The 15,779-nt window shown below is 34.7% G+C and overlaps 1 pseudogene; it reads left to right on the top strand.

Annotated features, from left to right (window-relative positions):
* On the top strand, positions 1-14,210 carry LOC132274723 (ABC transporter B family member 11-like; annotated as a pseudogene).
* Positions 14,211-15,779: the final 1,569 nt, after the last annotated feature.

The raw sequence follows: 15,779 nt of genomic DNA on the forward strand, positions 1-15,779 counted from the left end.
ATGTCTGAGGAGAGCAATTTGAGTGGAGATATGAACACAGAGCAGGCTGAAACATCAAAAAGTCATTCACCAGTGATGGAGACTCAGAAAACAGCTGAAAAGTCTTGCAGCCAAGATAATTCGGATAATACCCGAAAGAAAAATAAAGTCACTGAAACTGTTCCATATTTCAAACTGTTCTCCTTTGCTGACTCCACTGATCATGTACTAATGCTTGTGGGCACAATCGCAGCTATAGGGAACGGAATCTGCATGCCCCTTATGACTGTACTCATTGGAGACGTAATCAATTCGTTTGGACAGAATGCGAACTCAAAAAATGTGGTTCATGAAGTTTCAAAGGTATCTTTAGCTTAACCTTGATACTCACTCCCCCATAACAAGACCAGTTCTTGCCTAATTATCAAAAAAAAATTTGTTTTGTTCCGGTCATTTATGCCTAAATTTCACCAATTTGTCATTTGTGTGTTCTCCATCCATCCAGTTGTATTAGAAGTGTTAGTGTATTGGTAAAATCAGTTATTAATTTAGGCTCCTAACAAACAGTATAAAATTTATTTTCAGATATCTGTTAGGTATGTTTACCTGGCTCTGGGGTTTGGTTTAGCAGCATTTTTCCGTAAGTGCATCAGGCTTCTTTCTGATGAAAGAATTTAGTTTTCTAGCTACCTCATGTAAATAATTGTTTTTGATTAAAGAAACTGAGAAAAACATGTTTGCTACATCACAGAGGTGGTTTGCTGGATGGTCACTGGGGTGGGGCAGGCTGCAAGAATTAGATATTTATGTTGACAAACGTGTAAGTTTTAAAAACTTTTCGAGGGATTTTGATTCATAAATCTTGATTCATCACATAGAGACAAATTTTATGCAAAAATAAAAATATGATGTATCATTCAATTAATGGATTGAATACTTACATCAAAGGTTTAAGTAAATCTTTAAATCTTTCATCTAAAGTGAATATTCTCACTTATTGTAGATCCCTTGGAAAACTAGGCTTGTACAAAATCACTCATAAGCCTCCATGAATGATCTTGGAAAATTAGACTTGTACGAACCTCCATTAGATGAGACCATAAACCCTAATTTTCTAGAGAGAAAAAATATATTCCTTTTTCCTTTTACTAAAAATCACATCAAAAATATACCTAGACCATGTATATTTATAGGCAACATAAAGATAAAGAAAAGGAAACAACAAATCCTTCTCAATCTCTAATTCACATGTCTCAAATCTAATATGATTCCAATATCAAGTTGGGTTATGAGTGAGAATCCATTGGGCCTATTATTTTATTGGCTACAATGAATTAATAATTGACCCGATCCATGGACTCAATTCAATTAATTTATAAATTAATTTCTACTCCACTAAAAGAAATTAATTGAAGTCCAATTAAATAATAAATAACCTCTAAGTCAATATTGCACTTTGACCCCTCTATGCATAATTAGTTATCGGATAAATAAAGCCATCAATCCGACTACTTAATTAATATATTTATTTTGGTACCTTTGATTATTTCTGACTCGATCACAATAAAATATTTGTTTGACAAAAATAATAATTTAAATAAATAAATATATAATAAATCATTTTGTCTAAAAACACACGAAGGCTTTCGAATTTACTTTGTGATCAACCATAAGCAATACAAAATAAATACAAGTAGCAATGATGCAAATATTGAAAATATAACCCTCTAACTATTAATTACATAACTAACCAAAGTGTCCGTCTAAGGATCCCGAAGAATCCGCCGAACAAATCAAAGTAATTATTAATTAATAAAAGAGTCTATACTTTTCTCATGCTTAAGAGTCAAATGCCATGACGGTGATAGGAAGCAATTGCATACGACGGCTCTCGCAATATATCTCAACCTAACGTGGATCCAGTTCAAGTCTTAATTAATTATGATTCTATCCATAATTACCGACTATGAACAATTTTATGATTACTATTTATATTCATGTATTGATCGCCATCACATACATATATAAATATCTCTTGTAATCAAGAGGATACTATCAATTCTATAATGAATCGAAACATAATACATTGAATTCACCAATTGTACAAAACATAAATATTTCAGAAACGTTAGGAACATATGTCACTTTAATCCAAACAGGAATTTGCTATGTCAGTGCATATAAATCCCAACAGCTCCCACTTGCCCTCATAGCCAATTCAAATTGCACCTAACTCCAATGTTATCTAGATGATGATCAAAATTATTGATCAATGACACCTTTGATAATGGATCAACAAAGTTGTGTTCCAATGCAATGTTCTAGCTACAAGTACATTTTTTTGCCGGAGAATATCATGTAGAACATGATACTTCCTCTTAGTGTATCTTATTTCTCTATAGAACCTTGGGTCATTGGTTTGTACTACTTCTGCACTATTGTCGCAACATAGCTCAATAGGCAGGCTAATATACTCCACAACCTCTAAATCAGTGAGATCAAACCAATAGGCTTCCTTTGCCGCCTTTAAGGCTGTAATGTATTCCACCTGCAGGTTTGAGTCAACAGTTGAAATCTGCTTAACAATCTACCAACTGATTTCCTTTCCATTAAGTGAACATACACTAAGTCATGAACCTCATAATATCTAATTCTGATTGAAAATCAGAACTAGCATACCTGACTAGGACCATATCATCACATCCATAAATGAGTATGATATCCTTGGTCCTCCTTAGGTACTTAATGATATTTTTCACAACAGACCAGTTATCAAGTCCAGGATTGGACTGATATCTTTTGACTATCCCTACAATGTAGCGGATGTCCTGTTTGGTATAGACCATGGCATGTATGAGACTCCCATATGCCTAAGCATATAGTTCCAGTCTCATTTGCTCAATCTCCTCTGCTAGTCTTGGAAAACTACTTACTAGAGAGAACAATCCATGTCAATCAAGTAAGAACTCATTCTTTGAGTTTTGCATACCAAACCTGGTCAAAACTTTATCAATGTAGGATTATTAAGATAATCCTATTTTCCTTTTAACCTGATCTTGCAAAAGCTTGATCCTAGGAATATAGCTTACATCTTGAAAATCCTTCATTTAAAAATAATTGAACAACTACCTCTTTATCGATGACAAAACTTCCACATCATTCTAAATGAGTAGGATGTCATTAATATATATAGAATCAGAAAAATAATGACATTCCCTTGTACACTCATGATTTATTCACTAAGAAATCTTCTGGTATCCTTTTGTAGATTAACTTGCCTTTTATAGGTATCACCATACTAGAAAGTTCTACAAGATCCCAGAATTTATTAGAATACATAGATTCCAACTCTGATTTCATAGTAACTCGCCAAAACGATCTGTATCCATATCGATTCACGCTTCCGTGTAGCTTATTGGTTCCAATTCATGTTTAACAGGGATGTCCATAACGGTCTCACCTAAAAACATGATTCTGTCGGATTGGATGATAATCCTCTCACTACATCAATGTACCGATTAAGGAATCTGTGTACTAGATGATGCTGACGCATTAATAGGGAATTCATCTATAATTCTTAATCTCTATACTAAGTGTGTTCATATGTGGTACATCTGGTACTCATACCATATTCTCTAACACTATGCTACTAGGTATGTGATTCATAATATGATTTTCCTATAGATAAACAGTGAGTGTAAACAATCAACTTTTATCATTGAGATCATAAAATAATCCATCCTAGTGACTTTTAGAGTAGCTATCAAATCTATCGTGCGTATAATCTGTTTCCAACTTACTTGTTCATATCAAGCGCACATGTGCAAAACTACCCCATGTGTGCATGTGACTCAAACTAAGATTTAGTAAAAAACACAGCTCAACGGTATCCTTGAGACAGACTAAGATGGAATGCAATTCATAATGTGCATTGATATTGTCAAAGTTAAACTCTAAAATGAAAGAGATAATATAGCATAACAGATCATAGATCTAACCATGTTAAGCGGAATTATGTTATTCCTATTTGACACCTAAATCCATTTAGCGTCAATTGCGGAAAACCTGGTACACCACACCCTTATTGACCATATAGTCTTTCATTATCCTAAGAAATACTCATCTCCACGATCAGATCAGATTGTTTTGACAAGCTTACCTAATTTGTGCTCCACATCAGTCTTGACACTTTCAGAATGTACCAAAAGTTTAAGACTCGTGTCGCATCAGATAAATTTATCTAAAACGTGAGTAATCTTGCTTGGATGTTCATAAGACCACACGTGTCTGTGTGTACCGACTCCAATTGTCCTTTATATCTATTTCATTTGGATGATTAAGCCCTTAGAGTTATCTATCATTCAAAACAGGATTCACAAGTTTGGTTTAGGCTCCTCTGCCTCACTAGGTAATAAACCTTCTTTGACCAATCTTTAAATCTCATTTTGATTGATAACAACCCAAAAATAGACATTAAAAATACAATGAGTCAGGAATAACAAATTTTCTCTTAACATTTAATTTAGAAGATGCAACATTAGTTTCTACATCCTGCAAATCTTAAGAGCTTATGATTATAGTATATTAACCATCTTTCAATGCACCAGAAGCAATCGCATATCTATTTAATTTTATAAAACTAGTTTTACAAAATAACAATACAGTTTTATAAACCACAAGTGAAACACGAACTAGATTGCGTCTAACTTCTGTGCATAAAGATAATTCTCTAATACTAATATCCTCAAACTCTCTAATTTCAGATGTAATACTCCCACTGACTTAGCTACAACCTTGACATTAGGTCAAGTATAAATATATATCCATATTATCGAGGCTTCTGGATTCCTGAAATCCTTGCAACAATTGCAAACATGTTTAGTGGCTCCAGAATCTATTCATCAGGAATTAATAGATACAACCACATAACATGGCTCAATTATTAAATATAAATTTTCCTATGCCACGTCATTGCTTAGACAGTTCGTCCTTTAGTGTCTTAGTTAGCGACAAAAGAAATAGTTTTCTTCGCCCTCAACATACACTGCCTTATTCCCTTTAACCTTTTGGAATATCCCTGTTTTGTGCTAGCCTAATCCTATTATTATCCTTCTTCTTTACTTTGCCCTTACACTTGGGCCTAGAAGAAGATGGTATAGACTAGGTTAGATTAATAGGATTGCCTATACTTTTGATTATCCCTATATCTGTTACCAATTCTATAAGAATATCAGCGAGTGTGAACTCAAACTGATTCCTTATTTAGTCCACTCTGGAAAAATCGAACCACTTTGGTAACAAGGCAATAATCATGTCAATTTGAAACTTACCATTCAAGTCAGCCCTATTGACCTCCAGTTCAATTTTTAAATAATAAACAATCATTTTTCAAAATCCGATATCAAACTGGAGTTTCTCAGGCTATCTTGATGGTATTTAAATTTGACACAGTACTTAGGCATATGCCCTATCTAATCTCACTAAAACATCTCATTAAGTATCTTAAAATAAAGGAATTAGGTATAGGAGTATTAAATACATTTTGTACCCTTACGTTGTGAATAAAATATCTAAGTTCCTTTTGCAGTCATTATAAATAAGGTCCAATATCATAGAATATGTAAGCAAGCAAATAAAATGGATTAGATATAATAAATCTGAATATAAATACATTCATACAATATTCAAGGTGAATTATTAATACTGTCATGCATTTTTAAAATTAAAATGAGTTTGTTAACCACATAATATAATAAATCTCAATTTAATAAGATTTCATTATTACTATTGGTGAACAATCCCTTTTAATTAATGCGGGTCCCTCAACTCCGTAGCAACATAAATTACACAATCAATATGTCAATAACTTATCCTGATGGAGAAGTTCATTATTACTATTGTTGGAATTCATTTGCTAGTAGGTGAGCACTTCCATTAAAATAATAATATGTGGGTCCCTTAACCACTGTATGAAAAATCAGATAACCAATACGCCAATAACTTATTCGGTTGGCGAAGTTCATTATTGCTACTGGCTGAAAAATCCCATCATTTCCATATCTCTTAAGACAATGCCTTGTCTGTCATATGAAATGATTCCCGATTTTGTTTAGCCTTTCTAAAATCACCTATTGTAAACCACTCCGTTGGGGAGCTAACACTATTGATTTTAGATTGAGTGTATAACGTTATTAAAGCTCTAATGAAAAATAAAACATTAAATATCTTGTCATTATAATCTAAACTCTTTAAATTATGCGTTGGGCCTTATTTTTAAAGATCTAATTACAATGAACATTTAATATTTTTATTTTCATGAGACAACCATTCTTGTAATATTAAGACTCTTCAAATCATGCGTGGGGCCTTATTTTTGAAGATCTAATTACAATGGTTTTAATAACGAAGGCCATGGGGTAACGTATAAAAATTCCCGCTCCCACTCAATTTTTAATCATTCATAATTAGGGTTTTAAATTTATTCATTTACATGATATAATGAATGCAAAACGTCTTGATTTTAATCCAATTAAATTTAGAAAATAATTGGACTTTTAAATGATTCACTAATATTTAATTGGAGTCACACTTAAAAATAATTTACAAAAATAATTTTTCCGTTTCCCAATAAGTGCCCTCTAATTAATTTGTAATTAAATCCAATTAATTTTCATAACTTAATTAATATAAATCAAGCCATTTAAATAAATATAATGGATTCAATGTATGAATAATAATTAATAAACAATTATCTATTCCATGCATCACATACATCAATTAATGACAGATCAACCAAATAAAAATGGCCAATGGAATCAGCTTTTAACATTTAATTGCTCTATGTATTGCATGAGTGTTTTTCATCGCCTTGTAAACACCCGCAGGAGGCTAGTACGCGTCTGGAGAAGCAAAACACCGCTTGGAACGAGCCTGGAGGGCCCCACACGCACCTGGGCATTAGACAGTCCAAGACACGCTCCCCACGCGCCCCCATGCGTTGGCACGCGCCTGAGGCGCGTGGGACGCGCTCCCACGCGCTGGCACGAGCGTGGGACGCTCGGGACGCGCCTTCACGCGCTGGCACGCGCGTGAAGTTTGATGCTTAGGTTGGCGCGTGTTCCTCACGGGCCAGCAAGGTGCTAATACCCTGCGCGTGCTCCTCACGTGCCAGATTCCTTCTTTGGTGCGCCACATGCTTTGGTGCGTGTGGATCATACGCTTCTTGATTGGCTGACCTCTATGCGCTCCGTGGGCTGCGTTACACCGGATCTTCTCTCAGTGCTGATCCAATGATTGTAGATCCTGTTGCACGGAATGTTGGTGCAACTTGGTGCACCGGATCATTCACCCTTGCTCCGGCGTTCCCCTCGCCGGTGGTGACTCTATGGTCACCGGAAAATCGTCGAAAAATCTAGAATAATTAATAAAAAAAATCCAAAAATTATAATTTTGGCCCAAAAAATTCTAGAAAAATTCTAAAAAATTTCAGAAAATTCCTAAAGCCAAATTAAACCCTTTTGGACCTTCTTGAAGCTTCATAGCATCCTTTGATGAATATTACATGGCTTTAAATAAATTTACAATTTGAAATACAATGGAAAAAATTAAATTACATCATTGAACTTTCAAACGGCTAAATCAAAGCCTTAATTACATTCATCCAAATATAAAATTACATTCAATAAACCTATAAGTTTCATCCATGGCCCAAACATACATCATCATTCATTCACAATTATACATACATCATTATATATCAATATATTAATTCATACATCAATAAATAAATATATGCATATCAAAATTGGATCCATGAATGATGAATTTTGATAAAAACATGATCTCTAGTAATGAATCAAACCATGCTCTGATACCACTGTTGGGAAACGTGCAAGTTTTAAAAACTTTTCGAGGGATTTTGATTCATAGATCTTGATTCATCATATAGAGACAAGTTTTATGCAAAAATAAAAATATGATGTATCATTCAATTAATGGATTGAATACTTACATCAAAAGTCTGAGTAAACCTTTAAATCTTTCCTCTAAAGTGAATATTCTCACTTATTGTAGATCCCTTAGCAAGATGCCTTCTCCTTGGATCTCCATCTTCTTGGTAATTGTTTTGCTTTTAGGAATCACTCATAAGCCTCCATGAATGACCTTGGAAAACTAGGCTTGTGGGAGCCTCCATTAGATGAGAACATAAACCCTAATTTTCTAGAGAGATAAAATATATTCCTTTTTCCTTTTACTAAAAATCACACCAAAAATATACCTAGACCATGTATATTTATAGGCAACATAAAGATAAAGAAAAGGAAACAACAAATCCTTCTCAATCTCTAATTCACATGTCTCAAATCTAATATGATTCCAATATCAAGTTGGGTTATAAGTGAGAATCCATTGGGCCTATTATTTTATTGGCTATAATGAATTAATAATTGGCCCGGTCTATGGACCCAATTCAATTAATTCATAAATTAATTTCTACTCCACTAAAAGAAATTAATTGAAGTCCAATTAAATAATAAATAACCTCTAAGTCAATATTGCACTTTGACCCCTCTATGCATAATTAGTTATCGGATAAATAAAGTCATCAATCCGATTACTTAATTAATATATTTATTTTGGTACCTTTGATTATTTCAGACTCGATCACAATAAAACATTTGTTTGACAAAAATAATAATTTAAATAAATAAATATATAATAAATCATTTTGTCTAAAAACACACGAAGGCCTTCGAATTTACTTTTTGATCAACTATAATCAATACAAAATAAATACAAGTAGCAATGATGCAAATATTGAAAATATAACCCTCTAACTATTAATTACATAACTAACCAAAATATCAGTCTAAGGATCCCGAAGAATTCGCCAAACAAATCAAAGTTATTATTAATTAATAAAAGAGTCTATATTTTTCTCATGCTTAAGAGTCAAATGCCATGACGGTGATAGGGAGCAATTGCATACGACGGCTCTCGCAATATATCTCAACCTAACGTGGATCCAGTTCAAGTATTAATTAATTATGATTCCATCCATAATTACCGACTATGAACAATTTATGATTACTATTTATATTTATATATTGATCGCCATCACATACATATACAAATATCTCTTGTAATCAAAAGGATACTATCAATTCTATAATGAATCGAAACATAATACATTGAATTCACCAATTGTACAAAACATAAATATTTCAGAAACGTTAGGAACATATGTCACTTTAATCCAAACAGGAATTTGCTATGTCAGGGCATATAAATCCCAATAGTTTATACTTAAAAACTATACTGAAGCAAGATATTGCATTCTTTGACTCGGAGGGTAAAACTGGAGAAATTATTGATAGGATGTCAGGAGACACCTTCCTTATTCAAGATGCCATTGGTGAAAAGGTATTGCTACTATAGCAAGGGAGCCCAACCATTATTAGAAATGCCAGTACTCTATTCCTATTTTAGGTTAAATTAGTACTTTTCTTACCGATGTATGTACAACAGGTTGGGAAGTTTCTAGTGCTGGTAGCTTCATTCTTGGGCGCCTTTGTTATAGCTTTCATCAAGGGTTGGCTTCTTACCGTTGTTCTGATAACTTCAATTCCACTTCTTGTCATCTCTGATGCTATCATGACCCTCCTGATAGTGAACCTTAAATCCCGTGGACAAGTTGCTTATTCACAAGCTGCAATTGTGGTCGAACAGACAATTGGCTCAATAAGAACGGTATGCTGAATTTGACACAAAGAGGGCTCATAATTTCCTTTTTCTTTCAATCACCCTTTACTTTCCCATTCAGGTTACATCATTTACTGGGGAGAAGCAAGCTATAGCTAATTACAATAAGTCTCTTATTAAAGCTTACAAATTTGGTGTGCAAGAGGGCTTGGCTACCGGGTTGAGTGTTGGCGTCTTTTCGCTTGTCGTATACAGCTCTTATGCTTTGGCTATATGGTTTGGGTCGAAAATGATAATAAACAAAGATTATACAGGAGGAGATGTACTCAATGTAGTTATGGCCGTGCTAACTGGCTCCTTGTAAGTTCCCCTTTGCTTTTCTTCTCAATTTCCAACAGTTTGGCTACTATGTTAAAGAATGAATGCATGAGCCTCTGTTTGTTGTATATGCATTACTTGGATTTGATATTTGATTCTTTTGAAAAGTTCACTTAATTTCTATCTCATTTGGAATTTTACAGTTCTTTAGGACAGGCATCTCCATGCATGAGTGCGTTTGCTGTTGGACGAGCTGCAGATTTTAAAATGTTTGAGACAATCAAGAGGAAGTCAGAGATAGATCCTTATGACACGAACGGACTGAAATTGGATGATATTTGTGGTGATATTGAATTAAAAGATGTTTATTTTAGCTATCCAGCAAGACCAGACGAGCCAATATTTAATGGATTCTGTCTCTCGATACGAAGTCGAACAACTGCCGCTTTGGTTGGACAAAGTGGAAGTGGGAAATCAACAGTAATCAGTTTGATTGAGAGGTTTTATGATCCACAAGCTGGTGAAGTTCTTATAGATGGTATCAATCTTAAAGAGTTCTAGATTTGGTGGATCAGAGAAAAAATTGGTCTAGTTAGCCAGGAACCTGTGTTGTTCATGTCAAGCATTAAAGATAATATTTTATATGGGAAGGACGGTGCAACCATTGAAGAAATTAAAGTTACTGCTAAGCTAGCCAATGTGGCCAAGTTCATAGATAAATTGCCTGAGGTCTAGATTTCAAATTGTTGGAAAATTTATTTTTTCCTTTTCCATTTCAGTTTTTAAATCAAAATCACAATCTTTTTGAAAGATTTGCCGAATATGGCAGACATTATTTGCTAATGTAGGAAATATATTTGCCTCACCCCTAAAAATAAGCAGAAGAACTTGAAAATGTACTACTTGTTACCTCTCAATCAAAAGAGTTCTTGCTCAACAACTTAATTTTTAATTTATGTTTTAGAAGGATTCAACTTAAAATTAATTTTCCAGAACCCATTTTTTTTCAAGTCACCTTTGTAACCTTTCCAGCTTTTGTCTTTAATGGATTAAGGACTAGACACGTAGGTTGGTGAGCACAGAACTCAGCTGTCTGGGGGCCAAAAGCAGAGGATTGCTATAGCTAGAGCAATTTTGAAAGACCCAAGGATTCTACTTCTGAATGAAGCTACAAGTGCTCTTGATGCAGCATCAGAGAGGGTTGTGCAAGAGGCACTGGACAGGGTTATGATCGATAGAACTACCGTAATCGTAGCCCATTGCTTGAGTATAGTGTAGAATGCAGATATGATTGCTGTCATTCATCAAGGAAAAATTGTTGAAAATGGTTAATGTTTTGAAACAGTTAAATTGCTGATGCTTTAATATCTCTCACCACCTGAGCTTTATTAGGCCTTTTATATATGTTGATTTTTCTGAATTTTAAACCCTCTTAACTGATCAGGTTCACACTCTGAACTACTACAAGATCCTGAAGGAGCATACTGTCAGCTTATACGGTTGTAAGAACATAGCAAAGAGTAAAAAAAAAAATGCAGTAAATGATCTGTACATGCCAGAGATCACTGCAGACTTTGGAAAACATTCAAGTCAGAGGAGGTCCTTCATACGATCCATAAGCCAGGGATCATCTGGAAACAGTGGCCATCACTCATTATTAGCTTCTTTACATGTAACCACTACAGTCGGTGTCCTTGATACAGATGCAGAACCCCAAACTCCAGCCTCAGCACCATCACAAAAGGCCCCAGAAGTCTCACTGCGACGATTGGCTTATCTGAACAAGCCGGAGATCCCAATGCTATTGCTAGGTTCAATGGGTGCAGTGGTCATAGGTCTAGTATTACCAATTTTCGGGGTACTTCTTTCTAAAGTAATCAAAACCTTCTATGAACCAGCTCATGAACATCGGAAGGATTCAAAATTCTAGGCATGCATATTTCTTGTTCTTGCCGTGGCGACTTTATTCTGTGTCCCACTAAGAATATACTATTTTGCTGTTGCGAGGTGTAAGTTAATTAAAAGGATCAGATTGATGTGTTTTGAGAAAGTGGTTCACATGAATATAAGTTAGTTTGATGAAGCAGAGCACTCAAGTGGAGTAATTGGCGCTAGGCTTTCTTCTGATGCCACTTTTTGTACGAAGTTTGGTTGGAGACACACTTTCTTTGATCGTTCAGAATGTTGCAACAGCTACTGCTGGTTTGATTATTGCTTTTGTAGCGTGTTGGCAACTGGTTATTATAATTCTTGTCATGATTCCTCTTTTAGGACTAAATGGATATTTTCAAAAGAAGTACATGGGAGGATTTAGTGCTGATGCAAAGGTTAGATCCAAACCTCGGCCAACAGGAAGAAAAAAAAAAAAAAAACGGGTAATTGGAACTTATAAGTTTACCAAATTTTTTCTATATGTTATATTTTATTTTTTAACTATCTAAAATAGGCTGTGAGTTTAGCGTAATTAGCTGCAACTATTTAAATGCTTACAGAAAACATATGAGGACGCAAGTCAAATTGCTGGTGATGCAGTTGGGAGTATTAGAACAGTTGCTTCTTTCTGTGTTGAAGAGAAGGTGATGCAACTTTACCAAAAGAAATGTGAAGGCCCTATGAAAGCAAGAGAAAGAGAAGGCCTAATTAGTGGTACAGGTTTTGGATTGTCCTATTTTTTTCTATACTGTGTCTATGCGACCAGTTTCTATGCTGGAGCTCGGCTTGTTAATGATGGTAAGACAACATTCGCTGATGTTTTCCAAGTAATCAAGCTTTTCACAACCATATATGCACTAGAAATCAATTCATACCATCATCCTAATGTTCATTTTACTAAAATAGTTCTTGGTTGTTCTTGACATTTTGAATCTTTACCTATTTTCTTGGTTTGCAGGTCTTCTTTGGCCTCAGCATGTCAGCCACTGGTATTTCTCAATCAGGTTCCCTTGCACTTGATCTCAGTAAGGCTAAGAGTGCTGTTGCTTCTATCTTTGGGATTCTTGACCAGAAATCCAAAATAGACGCAAATGTCGACTCTGGAACAACACTAGAAAATGTGAAGGGTGAGATTAAGTTTCATCATGTCAGTTTCAAGTATCCCACTAGGCATGACATTCAAATTTTCAGGGACCTTTGCTTGGCCATTCACTCTGGCAAGGTAACTTTCTAGTATGACTAATTCTCAAAGCCTACACTTCTCTTTTGCTTGATGCAAGCCATACACAAGTTGATATATATATATATATATATATATATATATATATATATATATCCTACTTTTTGGCATAATCGCATTCCAAAACTAACAGTCTGAATCTCATTTATAAGATTGTTGCCCTGGTTGGAGAAAGTGGGAGTGGGAAATCAACAGTGATTTCTTTGTTGCAAAGATTTTATGACCCGAATCCGGTCAAATCACCCTAGACGGTGTTGAAATCCAAAACCTAAAGCTGAAATGGTTAAAACAGCAGATGGGCTTGGTGAGCCAGGAGCCTGTCTTGTTCAATGACACAGTCCAAGCCAACATAGCATACGGAAAGGAAGGAGAAGCAATAAAAACAGAAATTTTAGCTGCAGCTGAGTCAGCAAATGCTCACAAGTTCATTAGTGCTCTACAACAGGTTAAAACACTTTAATTCCAATGAAATTTTAGATTTAGAGACACCTAAAATTGAACAATGGGAGGTGATCTAATAGCATTGACAATAATACATTGTTAGGAATGCACCATTGTTATACATGTTCAAAAGTAATAGTACACTTGCATCCTCTTTTTGCACCATTCTCTAATACTTGGTTAATGCCAAACATATCTAGCATGCTTTATTTATCCAACTTCCTGAGTTATGGAAATGCAGGGCTATGATACAGCCGTAGGCGAGCGAGGCATCCAATTGTCGGGTGGACAGAAGCAAAGGGTGGCCATTGCACGTGCCGTGGTGAAGGATCCAAAGATACTACTATTAGATGAGGCCACCAGTGCCTTGGATGCTGAATCCGAGAAAGTTGTACAAAATGCATTGGACCGAGTAATGGTGGGCAGAACGACGGTGGTGGTGGCTCACAGACTATCGACAATTAGGGGTGCGGATTTGATTGCTGTGGTTAAAAATGGAGTCATTGCTGAGAAGGGAAAGCATGAAAGTTTGATGAATATCAAAGATAATATTTATGCCTCCCTAGTAGCACTGCACATTAATGCTGCATCATCTTAGAGAGCTGCTACTTGTGCCCTTTTTTGCACCATATTTAAGGAAGTATATCCTATGGACTTGTTTGCTCTTCTACTTTTCCTAGTTTATTCTCCCTTTCATGAATACCATGTTTTTTTTGGATAGTGTAAAGCATAAGATGGTTTCTTGCAGAGGAACAAAATACTCCATGAATAGAAGAAAAGGCAATACCAAAATTTTAGATGGATACATTTCAATTGATTAATTGATAGATTATTGTTCCATTTTTTATTCACCTAATCTCAATCAATCAATTAACTAAGTTATGTGTAAATAGTTAAAGTAATAAACACTTTGATGGAAATGCAGTGGTAGTGTTGGATATGTGTCCGGACAAGCCTTGAATACGGCAAGGACTCAACCTGAATATGCCAAAGTCATGACTAGATACGCAAAGAAACTACCGGGAAAGGTTTCAGGACATAACGGAAATTCGTATATTCTTTTTTTAAAGCCTTGAAAATCAACTCAAAATTTAAAATTTAATGAGGTAAAAATGTAAAAATAAAATATATTTTTTTTAAAAGTCCTTCAACATATTTTTTATTTGTTCTTTCGCCTAAATGTCGGCTCTTTTCACATCAAAATGTAAGCCAAATCAGCGTGTAAAAAAGCGGGAAGGAAAAGAGGAGAAATAAAAGAACACGGAAGTGTGGAGAATTCCTTTGGATGTGTATGGTATTATTTTTTCATAGTTGATACTCACACGCACATGCTTCCATAAAGGCTTGAACCTTTGACCTCCCTTGAGAATGTGTATGATATTTTTGAGAAATTGAAAGAAGTGGAGTAATTTTTTGTTTCCATAAAGGCTTGAACCTTTGACCTCCCTTGAGAATGTGTATGATATTTTTGAGAAATTGAAAAAAGTGGAGTAATTTTTATGTGTAAATAATATATATAATTTTTTGACGTATCCTTACTCTAATTTTTTAATATTATTATTTTATTTGTGATCTTAATTTCACCCATTTTTTACATGAATACCATGCTAACAAGAAAAGGCTGAATAAGGGTTTGTTTGATAATGGTTGCTCCGTATTATTTTTTTTGGTGCTGTCATTTATTTAAAACACAACTTTTGCTGCCGATTTTAGTTGCAACGTTATCAAATAGGGTCTAAGTAGTTGACAAATGTTACAAGGGTGGGTACTTGTTTCACATCGGATCCGAATAGAGAAGTGATTAGGCATAAATGAGTTGAGTGTTAATTTCACCTAACAGTTTAAGCTTATGAATCGGATCGCGCAATGTTTTGGTGGTTACAATTGGTATCAAAGTTATACCCATTTCTTGATCTAATGTCACGCCAACCGCCCAATAGGATTTGGGTGAGCCTTCCTTGGTAAAAGGGATGGCTCAACTGTAATTAGCAAGTTCAGATGAGCAAAAATGTTAAATGGGACAAGGATATGCTGACCAGACCGCATCATATTTATACTGAAAGTATATGAGTATAAATTGGTAACAGCTTAAACTTTGGGAAATTTACAATAAAGTGATAGTAACAAAAGTATATTACACATATGTAAACGAAGTTTACATATTCAC

The sequence above is a fragment of the Cornus florida genome, unplaced genomic scaffold (assembly GCF_030987335.1).
Source record: "Cornus florida cultivar Cherokee Brave unplaced genomic scaffold, ASM3098733v1 CherokeeBrave_3.0.0_Hap2_Chr09, whole genome shotgun sequence".
Lineage (NCBI taxonomy): Eukaryota > Viridiplantae > Streptophyta > Magnoliopsida > Cornales > Cornaceae > Cornus > Cornus florida.